Source organism: Chelonia mydas, chromosome 16 (genome assembly GCF_015237465.2).
Source record: "Chelonia mydas isolate rCheMyd1 chromosome 16, rCheMyd1.pri.v2, whole genome shotgun sequence".
Lineage (NCBI taxonomy): Eukaryota > Metazoa > Chordata > Testudines > Cheloniidae > Chelonia > Chelonia mydas.
In genome coordinates, this window is record NC_057857.1 from 8,634,714 (window position 1) to 8,644,498 (window position 9,785).

Below are 9,785 nucleotides of genomic sequence, written 5' to 3' on the forward strand. Positions count from 1 at the left end.
TGACTCCATGGTTAGGCTGGTATAGTGCTTGGAGGTGCTCACACTCGATACTTGGTTGGCTGTAAATTCTATATTTAGGTTTCATCAATCTGGGGTTTGTGGCCTGCTTCTGAACAGTCTGCCCTCATGCTCTAGAGCCACTGCAGGACAGTTTGATAGAGGGCGTCCTTAAGAAGGATCTGTGTGGAAACTGAGCCTCTGAAGAGCTCATCTGATTATTACAGGACAGCAAAGCCTGGATAGGGCTTGTTCTGGTTATGAGAATTGGTGTAAACTAGAGGCATGTGGAAACTGGTCTGAGAATATTTGGGCAACTCTGAACATAGGGTTAGTAAGAGGCTCTTCTGTGACTCTGTCAAGGTACCTCTGAACTTTGCAAAGTTGCCTTCTTGATTTACTCAATTCTGGGAAGTTTTACCTTTGAAAAGGGACATCATATGCTTAGAAGGTGGTGACTGGCTCATATTCCAGTGTCAGATCTCAAAGGGCCAGATTCTGATTCCCCTTACTGAGGCTCAATAGTACCTCCACAAACAGTCCCACTAAAGCTAAGGAGTTTACTTGTGGAGGAAGGTGTTGCACAACATGAATAAGGGCAACAAAATGTGCCCCCTAAGTGGAAAATGTGGCTGAAGTACAAATAGCTGGAACCCACCAAACTGACACTGTGATGCCCGATTACAAGAATAAATTAAAAAAAAACAAAAAACCACCACATAGGAAGGACTTTTTAAAACTAATACAGGATCTCCAGATGTTCATGTCAGGGTCTTTTTAAAAAGTGGACGTTAAAGATGTATTGTTTTTCCTTTGAAAGTGAGCTCAACCAAGCAGTAAGTTACAAGGAGGGAGATACTGGATTTGCTGCAAATGATTTGGGGAGAATGAAACAGGCAAGTAAGACAACTCACCAGCCAGGAATGCTGTGGCTGTCATTGCAGCCAATTCAATAATGTTAACTGGGATCTTTGAAGGAGAGAGTTAGATGCTCCATTTTCTTGGGCTGTTTTGTAAGTGACACCCATTATAACCACCTCATCTCTTCAGCACCAACATATTAAGTAGCCATTCGTTACCACCAGAGGTTACACAATCTACAGATATGAGTTCTTGACCTCTAGGCTGGTCGAGGGTAAAGTTTTACTGTGTTTGGATTAAGCCGGATCATCTGCAGAAGGCTTTGTTGTCATATCAGTGCAGTAATAACCATGTAACTGATCTCTCTGGCAAGGAAACCATCTGCTGAGTGACGGGTGGTAGAAGGTGAAGGCCGACAGAGACGAGTCTTTGCCCTATGCTGCTATGTTGGCAGCCCAGGATGTTTCCCAGCGGTGCAAGGAGCTGGGCCTCACTGCCCTTCACATCAAGCTGCAAGCTACAGGTGGAAATAGGACCAAGACTCCTGGACCTGGTGCCCAGTCAGCCCTCAGAGCTCTAGCTTGTTCCGGAATGAAGATTGGGCACATTGAGGATGTCACCCCCATCTCCTCTGACAGCACTCGCAGAAAGGGTGGTCGCCGGAGCTGTCTGTAAACCATGGCTGACTTTTGTTTCATCATTAAATCTCTCAAAGCAAAAGAAAAAAAAAAAAAAAAAACCCAAAACACAACAACAAAATACACAATACCCTGGAAATAGTCAAGCTTATTTCTCACACAGTCAATATTTGCCTCACACAAATTGAAACTGGTTACAGTAAAGCGTTCCCTCAGATGCTACTAATTTTGAATTGCTTCTATATGCCAGGTAATGTTGGGTACCCATCTTCCACACTGTGTAATGTGAGCTTCAATGAGGTTCTGTGCACAAGATAGATAATGCAACACCTGCACCCTGGCCAAAGAGAGTCAGGACCAGATGAATTATCTCATAAGAGCATCTCATAAGATGAAACAGAGCAAGATGGAGAAAATTGCTTTCTTCCATTGCCTTACAATGAAGGGTGATTCATAAAGCATCAAGCTAACCAGAGAAGTCACATGCTCAGTGAATATCACGCTTTCCTGGGATGAATGTGACTGTCACCAGGAAACAAAGTCAGGTAGCACACTGGAGCCTGTCTACTAAGCAGCAGTGTAACACATAAGCACATCACGTCAGTACTCCACTGGTTACGTATTCCTATCTACAAGGTGTCTAACAGGCTGGATTGGAGCTACCTCCAAGACTGCTTCTGGATCCATGACCCTCCAAGACAGCTATGCCCCCCAGCAATCCTTCAGCTAAACTAACCTGCGAGTATGACTGTTGAGTGCAAGGGTCAGAGCATTTTTTGAGGCAGGTCCCCAGCAGGGGACATATTCCCAAAGGAGATCAGTTGGAGTTTAACCCTGACCACATTCTGGTTTAAATGCAAGACCCGCCACCTTGGAAAGGCCTTTACATAATAATGGCATCTTCTCAAGACCCAGCCACTATTGTGGCAAAGAAACTGAAGGCAAGAAAGGAAGAAATAAAATGAAAAAGCAAAGACACCCTAGTATGCACATTGAGAACAAAGGGGGCTGTGAGATCATTGCTGTGAGTGCCGTCTTTGGGACCACGCACAGCAAAGCACATAAGCCTGTGTTTTTAAGCCCATCTCAATTCCGTAAAGCAGTTCAAATTCTGCTTACTGTTAGTCATGTTAAATCCCATTGAAGGAAAGGGGATTTAAACATGTTTAAAGTTATTTTTGAATGGTATATGAGGTGTGACAGGGATACTGTCTTGAATCGGGGCCTAGTTGTTCTGCACTTACTAAAGAGATAGGCACCTTAATTTAAAAAGAACGAAAAGCAATGTCCCCTCCCCTCCCCCCACTCCAACACACACAAACAGTTTGACAGAACCTCCTCATTCGGGCAGGCATCAGGCAAACATTTCCTGGTTTGCCTAGGATAGAAAGTCCATGCCAGTTGGAGATGTTATTACTTGTAGCCCTATCTGGGATCCTGATCTGATTTAACAAGACTTTGGCTAATGAGCATTATGTCTCAAAACTCTGAGGATAGTGTTTCATGGGATCCAGGAGTCAAGGCAGTCCACTGATTTGTCATAACTACAGTTGGATTTTAAAGGCTTTTTACTACCTCTCTGCATCTCATTAAGTGTGTGTCTCGGCTGTGCCCCGTTAAGTGATTTCTGATAGGGATGGGTAAATTTTAACCTGCACCTCAACCCCCACCTAACACACAGGCCGGCATTTGAGCCCCTTCCGTGCATGGGCCACCTCTACATCGGCAAAGGGACATGAAAGACACATTCAAGTGCTTTTGTTATTCAGAAATGAACAACGAAGAACCTGCTATTGCTATTCCATTTAAGTCAGATAGATAATCGCCCTTCAGTGGGAGTACAACTGAGGCCAAAGGGAGGAAGATCTCTCCTTTCAAAACAAAATAGGCCAAGTCTTCTTAAGAAAGCCGGGGATGTGGGCAAGCAAAGAGGAGAAGACCAGCAGTAAATTAATAAGAAAATGTAATTAATTGCCCTTCCCAGGAAAGAACTGGCCCTTCTTGGTCAGGTAGTTGGCTGGCTAAGGATATTCTGATACATGTTCTAATTTGGAGAATATTGTTATTTCATTGCATCTTATCAACCCATTATGAGCTGTTCCACCAATACAGATGCCAGTCACCCACACTAACCTTCCAAGACTAATATTTGATCTTAATATTTAACCGGGGGGAGGAGGGGAGAACGGGACGATGACTTACACCTGCCCAGTAAATCTCACTTTCATATGAGGGAACTTCGCTTGTTCTCAGTTTCCAAAACCCCCATAGTCTCTATTTTACAATATGGACTAATGAGCTGAGACGTTTCCAATTTAGAAGACTGGAAGAGAGCTGCCCGACACACTAACTTTCAGAGGTTCTCTCACTATAACTCCCGAAGATCCCAGCTTCCATCCTCAACCAATTCATTTCCGAGCTGAAATTTGGAGGAGAATTTGATGGCCCCTATGGAGCACAAGGACCAGGCTGCCCCTTCTGTTTAATCCTACTTTTGTCTCCCACTGCATGCAATATTAAAATAAGGAGATATGAATGAACATGAACACCTCCTTTGAAATAAGTGAGCCATAGTGTCTGTGACAGATGCCATGGAGATACGGACTATGCAAAAACTATTGTATCAATCTCACATGTGTTATATGGATCCTTATGGTCTAGAGTGTGTATTCCAGCTCAGAGGGGAAGTTACAGGATTCCCTACAGGAACCAAAATCATTGGGGGCTGGGAAGGCAAACGAGTGATTAAGACAAATCTCTAACCAGGTAACAAGTCTGAAGAAGCCCCATCTCCGAAGGAAGTTGCAAAATCTGGTTTGACTTGATTAAAGAGGTCTAGCAAACAAAGAACTGGAAACTATATAAACTGACCATACTGATGTAGGGAGAGGACACACACACACACTTCCCCAAGAACTGAACAACATGAGACTGACCAGAAAGGTAGGCCTTACATGAGGGCCAGAAAGACTTTGAAACCTGACAGGGTATCCAGGTGGCAGATGGGTAACATCTGGTAAACCAGACAGGCATATGAATAGTTTATTGTTTTTAAGACACATTTTCTCTGTAATGCTTTTGTTCTAAGTAACTACTCTGCTTTAGCAATAGGCTTGGAAGGATTAGATTTTTAATCAGTAAATGTCAATAAATATCCATTTCACTGTACACACACAAACTGATGACAAAATATTTGTCGATAATCAAAATGTACAAAAAGCATTTTTCTTTCTTTGCCTGCTTGAGAAATTTAGAGTTTGAATTAAGACTATTTAATTTGTATATTTTGCCGTGTGAAGCTGACAATTTGTGTGGTAACAATTATAAAGCTTTAACTTTTTGAATTTCAACCTCAACTGTCACTAAATAAATTACTGTCAGACTTCCTCATTGCCTCACGTCCCAGAAGTTCCCTCAACCATGAAAATTTAAAGTGAATAAAAATTGGAAACTCATACATTTAAAGCCCATGATTTTGCACATCTTGAAATTCTAACTGATAAAAATTAAAAAGGGGCTTAAAAGCACAGATATTTTCCATCAAAGTTATATATAAAAAAAAAAAAATCACATTCTGCCAAGCCTATTTATGAAGGCTGGCTGGTCACTAGTTAGTCCTGTCATTGCCCTGAGAGAACAAAATGGATCTGTTGAACTGAAGTCAGACTTGCTGAGGCAATCACACTGAAGGAGTCTGCTGCTTAAGTCTCAAGTCTGGAGAGAGTGGATAGCAACAGTCTGCCCCTAAGAAGCTAAGTGGGCTTCCCTCAAGCAGGCCAGGAAGGGTTCATAAGGGAAGTTATCTCAAGAACTGTGACAGCTTCAATCAACGCTAAAAAACAGAGTTAAGGAACATTTGCACAGAAGCAGAGATACAGTAGCTAGGTGTCATTCTGTGCCACAGTGCAGCCCATGGTATCTGGTAGTATATGTCCTGGTGTTCAACATACCTGCGCTGAGGGGGAAGATAAATATTCTGGCTCTTAGCAGTAATTGCCAATAAAGGAAGTCAATGAATTGAAATTATAGTGGTTTTGTGATGTGGGGCAGCACTGTGTGACTGTCATAAGTTGTTTATCCCCCCCACACTTCTTTCTCTCTGTAAAAGGAGCTAATTTCTGCTTAAAAGATATTCTGTACTAAGAGTACATTGTTTTTGCCAAAATGGCACCAATTCACAACAAAAATGCGACAAAGCCTGAATTATGAGCAATTTCCTATTTCATTATGAATACTTTGCACATCCCTAATGTGGATATATTTCTACTTTTAAAGAAAAAAGAGTGAGATCGTGTGATGGGGCACTCACCTATTGAGCGTCTTCTAGTAGCTAGGTGTGTACTGTAGCCCTTTTCTTGTCTCTGGTGCCCCCTGTAGGTTGTCCGCTGACCTTGGTGGGTCTTCCATGGCTTGGCCAGAGGGTCACACCAAAGTTCAAATGAACCCCTGACAGGGTAGTAAAGAATCCAATAAACGAACAGTCCCATTGCCTTCACTAGGGTCTTCAGCCTGGCTCTGGGCCCTTTGAATGTAATCCTTTGTTCAGGCTCTCAAATAAGCCCAGTCCCATTCTTGGGGTTTATCCCACTGTGGCCATGGATCCCGCCCACTACTTGAGGCTCTAAACCAGAGACCCTACACACAACCGCCACATGCTGCTCAATTTCAGTTCCTTGCTGCTTCTTCCCACCTAGCCCCTTTTAGCATCACCCTTAGCTCAAGGTTAAGATTCTTAGGTCCTCTGGCTCTCTCCCTGCAAGCCCAGTTTAAGCAAATGCAGCCAGAAAGACTCTGCTTAGCCCACAAGCACCTTTGGCCAGAGAGAAGCACTCTGCCCTCACACTGAACTGACTTGCTAAGGCCCCGCAGCTCCTTTTATCTGAGCCTGCTGCACCGTGATTGGCTGCTTCCATGAGGCCTCTCTAGGCAGGCCTAGAGGACCCACCTTTGCTGCTCCTTTCCTGTCACTTCACTGCTTCCTGGGAGTGGGTGTAGTAGGACTGTAGAGCCTCCTGTAGGGAGCCACAACAGCCAGCTACACCCCCTCACAGCCCACAGCTCATTTAGAGAGGCTGCGAAACAGCTATCAGCCAATTACAGCTTGTAGTGCCTATCCACCCAGGGTGAATTCAGTGAGAACAGAGATGAAAGCCCCTACATTTTATTAACCTTTCCATGCACTGCCTGGTGCTCCCTTTTCACATCTGATAGGAACTTTCTTCTTGCAAGGATGAGGGAAGACCTTCTTTTCTTCTCCCTAAAGCTCTCAGGGCCTGATTCCATAGCCCTGCATCTTGTGTAGTTTTACACGAATGCAACATGAAGGCTTTATAACCATTCTGTTTTGGTAGTTTTTCATACACCCTTTGCACTCCCTTTGGAAAGGGCTCCAGCAGGTGCAGGGTAATAGAGGATCAGAGCCTCACTAATCTTTTTGAGGGCCCCCTTCTCCTTCCACTAGATTTACAGGGTGTAACCTATCTTCAGTGGAGTTACTCCTGATCTTACAGTCCTGTAATTTAGAAGAAAATCAGGCTCTCTTAGATAGCTATGCCTTCTTAAGCGTGGAGGCCTTACCCTGAACAACAGCTTGAGTGGTTCGTTACCCGGTGTGCTACACCCAATAATCACAACGGGGTGGAGAAGCAGAAAAGTTTATTTGAAGCTTCAAATAGGTACAGGGAGATTTGAATCTCAAATCCTGTACACAGAGCAGGAAGTTACACAGACTTTTATACATCCTTTTTCCCAGCATACTTATCCAATAGCAAGCTGCCCCAAGTATCCATATAGCCAGCCAATCCAGTTCCCAGCTAGTTCCCTGGTTCTCTGTATCATCTGTTAAAGTATACATAAAGCTGCTTTATTCAGCATTGTTCTTTCATATCTGCCCTGTGTGGCCTTGCTTAGTTTCAGGCAGTCTGACTCTGCAGCATATTGTTGCAGATTCTCAGCATAACTGCTGCGTGTGCCTCCAGGCGGGGGGGGGGGGGGGGGGGGCAAGGACACTTAGGCCTAGTACGCAGAGTGCCTCCAGGCGGGACGGGGGGCCAAGGACACCTGGGCCTAGTGCGAGGGGGCTTCATCGACACTCATGGTCTTCCATCCCCTCGAGTTACCTAGAGGCCATGCCCCAGTGTCCCCAACACATACATCATATCCACATATCCCATCTGCCACTGCCTGGAAGTGCACAGGGACTTATCTGCCAGAACAAGTCATCCTGTCATGGGATTATAGCGTTTCACTCCCCCGACCCTCAAATCTTTTATCCAAGAGATGCAAAGCCCCGAGAAATTATTTTCTGGAAGACACCTAATCCCTAGAGTGGTTTGAATTGCATATACTCCCCAACAATCATTTTCATATGGATATCAGAATGCTGTGGTAAACCCTTCCTTCTGCCCTTGGGGATATTCCAATGTTCATCCGCTTACAAGGCCTAAAAATTGGGGGATTATCGGTGCTTCAAGTTTGTTCCTCATTTGTACTCCAGACCAGAGAGAAACAGAAGGAGCGTGCCAAAGAGGAAGCCTGGTTTATGTATAAGCTTTATGTTTACATTGTAAACTTGGCGGGTAAGGACTCTGTCTTCCTCTGTCCTTAAAATCCCACACCATGTAGTACAACAGCATAGCACGCACTGCACTCTAGTATCTTCTGCCATCCTCTCGGCTCTGTATCCGTCCTCTACTGCCCTTCTGCCAGGTCAGCCACTCCAGCCCTTCCAAATGGAGTGCCCCCTGCTCTTCCTCATGGGAACGCCCTAGCCACTCTGCTGGGAGTTCACCCCCACCAGGGGAGCATCCCTTATTCTCTCTGGACCTCTCCCTGTTTCCCTGGCTCCAGCACAGAGAAATCAGGGGTAAGCCCTTCAACTGTTCTCCTGCCTCCAGCCCTCACTGGCCATGTCTCTTTGGCTCAGCAAGTTCAGCAGGCTAGCCCCTCCCCTGGCTTCCTAACACTTCTCTCCCCCACAACAGAGAGCTTTCTGCAGCTTTCCACAGGCACTTCCTATAGTCTTTTGACTCCCAGGCAGCTCTCTCCAGCCCCTTTTCCTGTCTGAGGCTCCCCACCCTCAGGCACTCTCCCATTCTCATGGACCAAGTGCCCTCTCTGAAAACCCACATAGGAATAAGGTTGTCACCTGTTCAGATTTTCCCAGGATCATCCCTTTTTTGAGGTAGCTGTCCTGGGAAATCTGTAAGTCCCTTTTTTGGTGGTGGCCCCTCAGTGGTGGCAGCTCTAGTTAGGAAGGAGCCAATGAATCAGAGATGCAGTGACCTCTTTCCTCTTACAGGGCCAGTGTCACCCTGTGACAAGATCCTTCTGCCCCTCTTGGGCCAGTCCTCAGACCCACCCCAAACTCAATCGTTGTTGTGCCAGGGCTTTTACACCAGTTTCCTGGGGGTGGGTAGGTAGGGGAACCCAGACCCACCCTCTGCTCCGGATTCCAGCCCAGAGGCCCTGCATTAAGCAGCAATGTTCTGCTCCTTTAGATGTACTGCTATTTTCCTAGGCCACTTCCTACCTCCAAGCCACTCCTTGTACTATTTCCCTGTTGACCTGTAGTTAATGCAGCCTCTGCTCTGGTTCTCAGGCCTCTTCCTAGGTCCTCTCTGCTCCTTGTTCTTCTCCTGAAAGGTCAGCCCAGGTTCTGCCTCTTGTCTGGGTCTTGCCCCTTTCCCAGGGACTACCTCTATCCCTCTGGCCTAGCCCTTCTTACAGAGGGACAAAGAAAGAAAACACTACTAACCTCTTCTCACATAAGCCCCCTATGTTCTCATCTCTCTGTGTGTAGTTCTCCCTGACTTTCCACAGCTGGGATCACTAATTTTAACTGAGTCCAGATCAGGATCAGCTGGGGAGGTTAATGGCTAGATCACAGGCAAGGCTCAGCTCTACTTCCCTTAAAGGGCCAGCTGGTGTGTGACACACACCCAATCTGCTCCCCCACACCACCCACCACCCCCAAAAAGCAACCAACACAAATAAAATAAGTAAATAAATACCTGAAATGAACAAATCAACCAACGCAAACAAACCAAAAATAGCAAAAGCCACATATTTACTCCCAAAAGGGTGAAATGCCAGGCACTCCATGAGGTCCACAAGGGGCTTCCCTGGTGCTCTAGATTTTACAATGAAGACACTCAGATGCTGCAGTGGTGGGCAGCTGTATAATACCCCGAGAGAGAGATCTCATTATAAAAGAAGGAGACAGCCACAAGTAGTGGGCCTCAAAAGGCTTTAGTAGTATTTATCCAAGTGGCAATCAGACTGTTAGCC

General features: G+C 45.4%; 1 long non-coding RNA gene across 2 annotated transcripts in view; it reads right to left on the bottom strand.

The window, feature by feature from the left end:
- The window catches only part of LOC122463144, a 46,038-nt gene extending 36,733 nt beyond the window's left edge, over positions 1-9,305 (bottom strand). Inside the window, exons 1-2 of one of the 2 annotated variants that reach the window (XR_006286206.1) lie at positions 9,253-9,305; positions 5,806-5,942 (exon numbers count right to left, since the gene is read on the bottom strand). This is a non-coding gene — a long non-coding RNA (uncharacterized LOC122463144). Of the gene's footprint in view, positions 1-5,805; positions 5,943-9,027 lie in introns of both variants that reach the window. The other variant, XR_006286205.1, reaches the window with a different exon arrangement.
- Between the last annotated feature and the right edge of the window lie 480 nt (positions 9,306-9,785).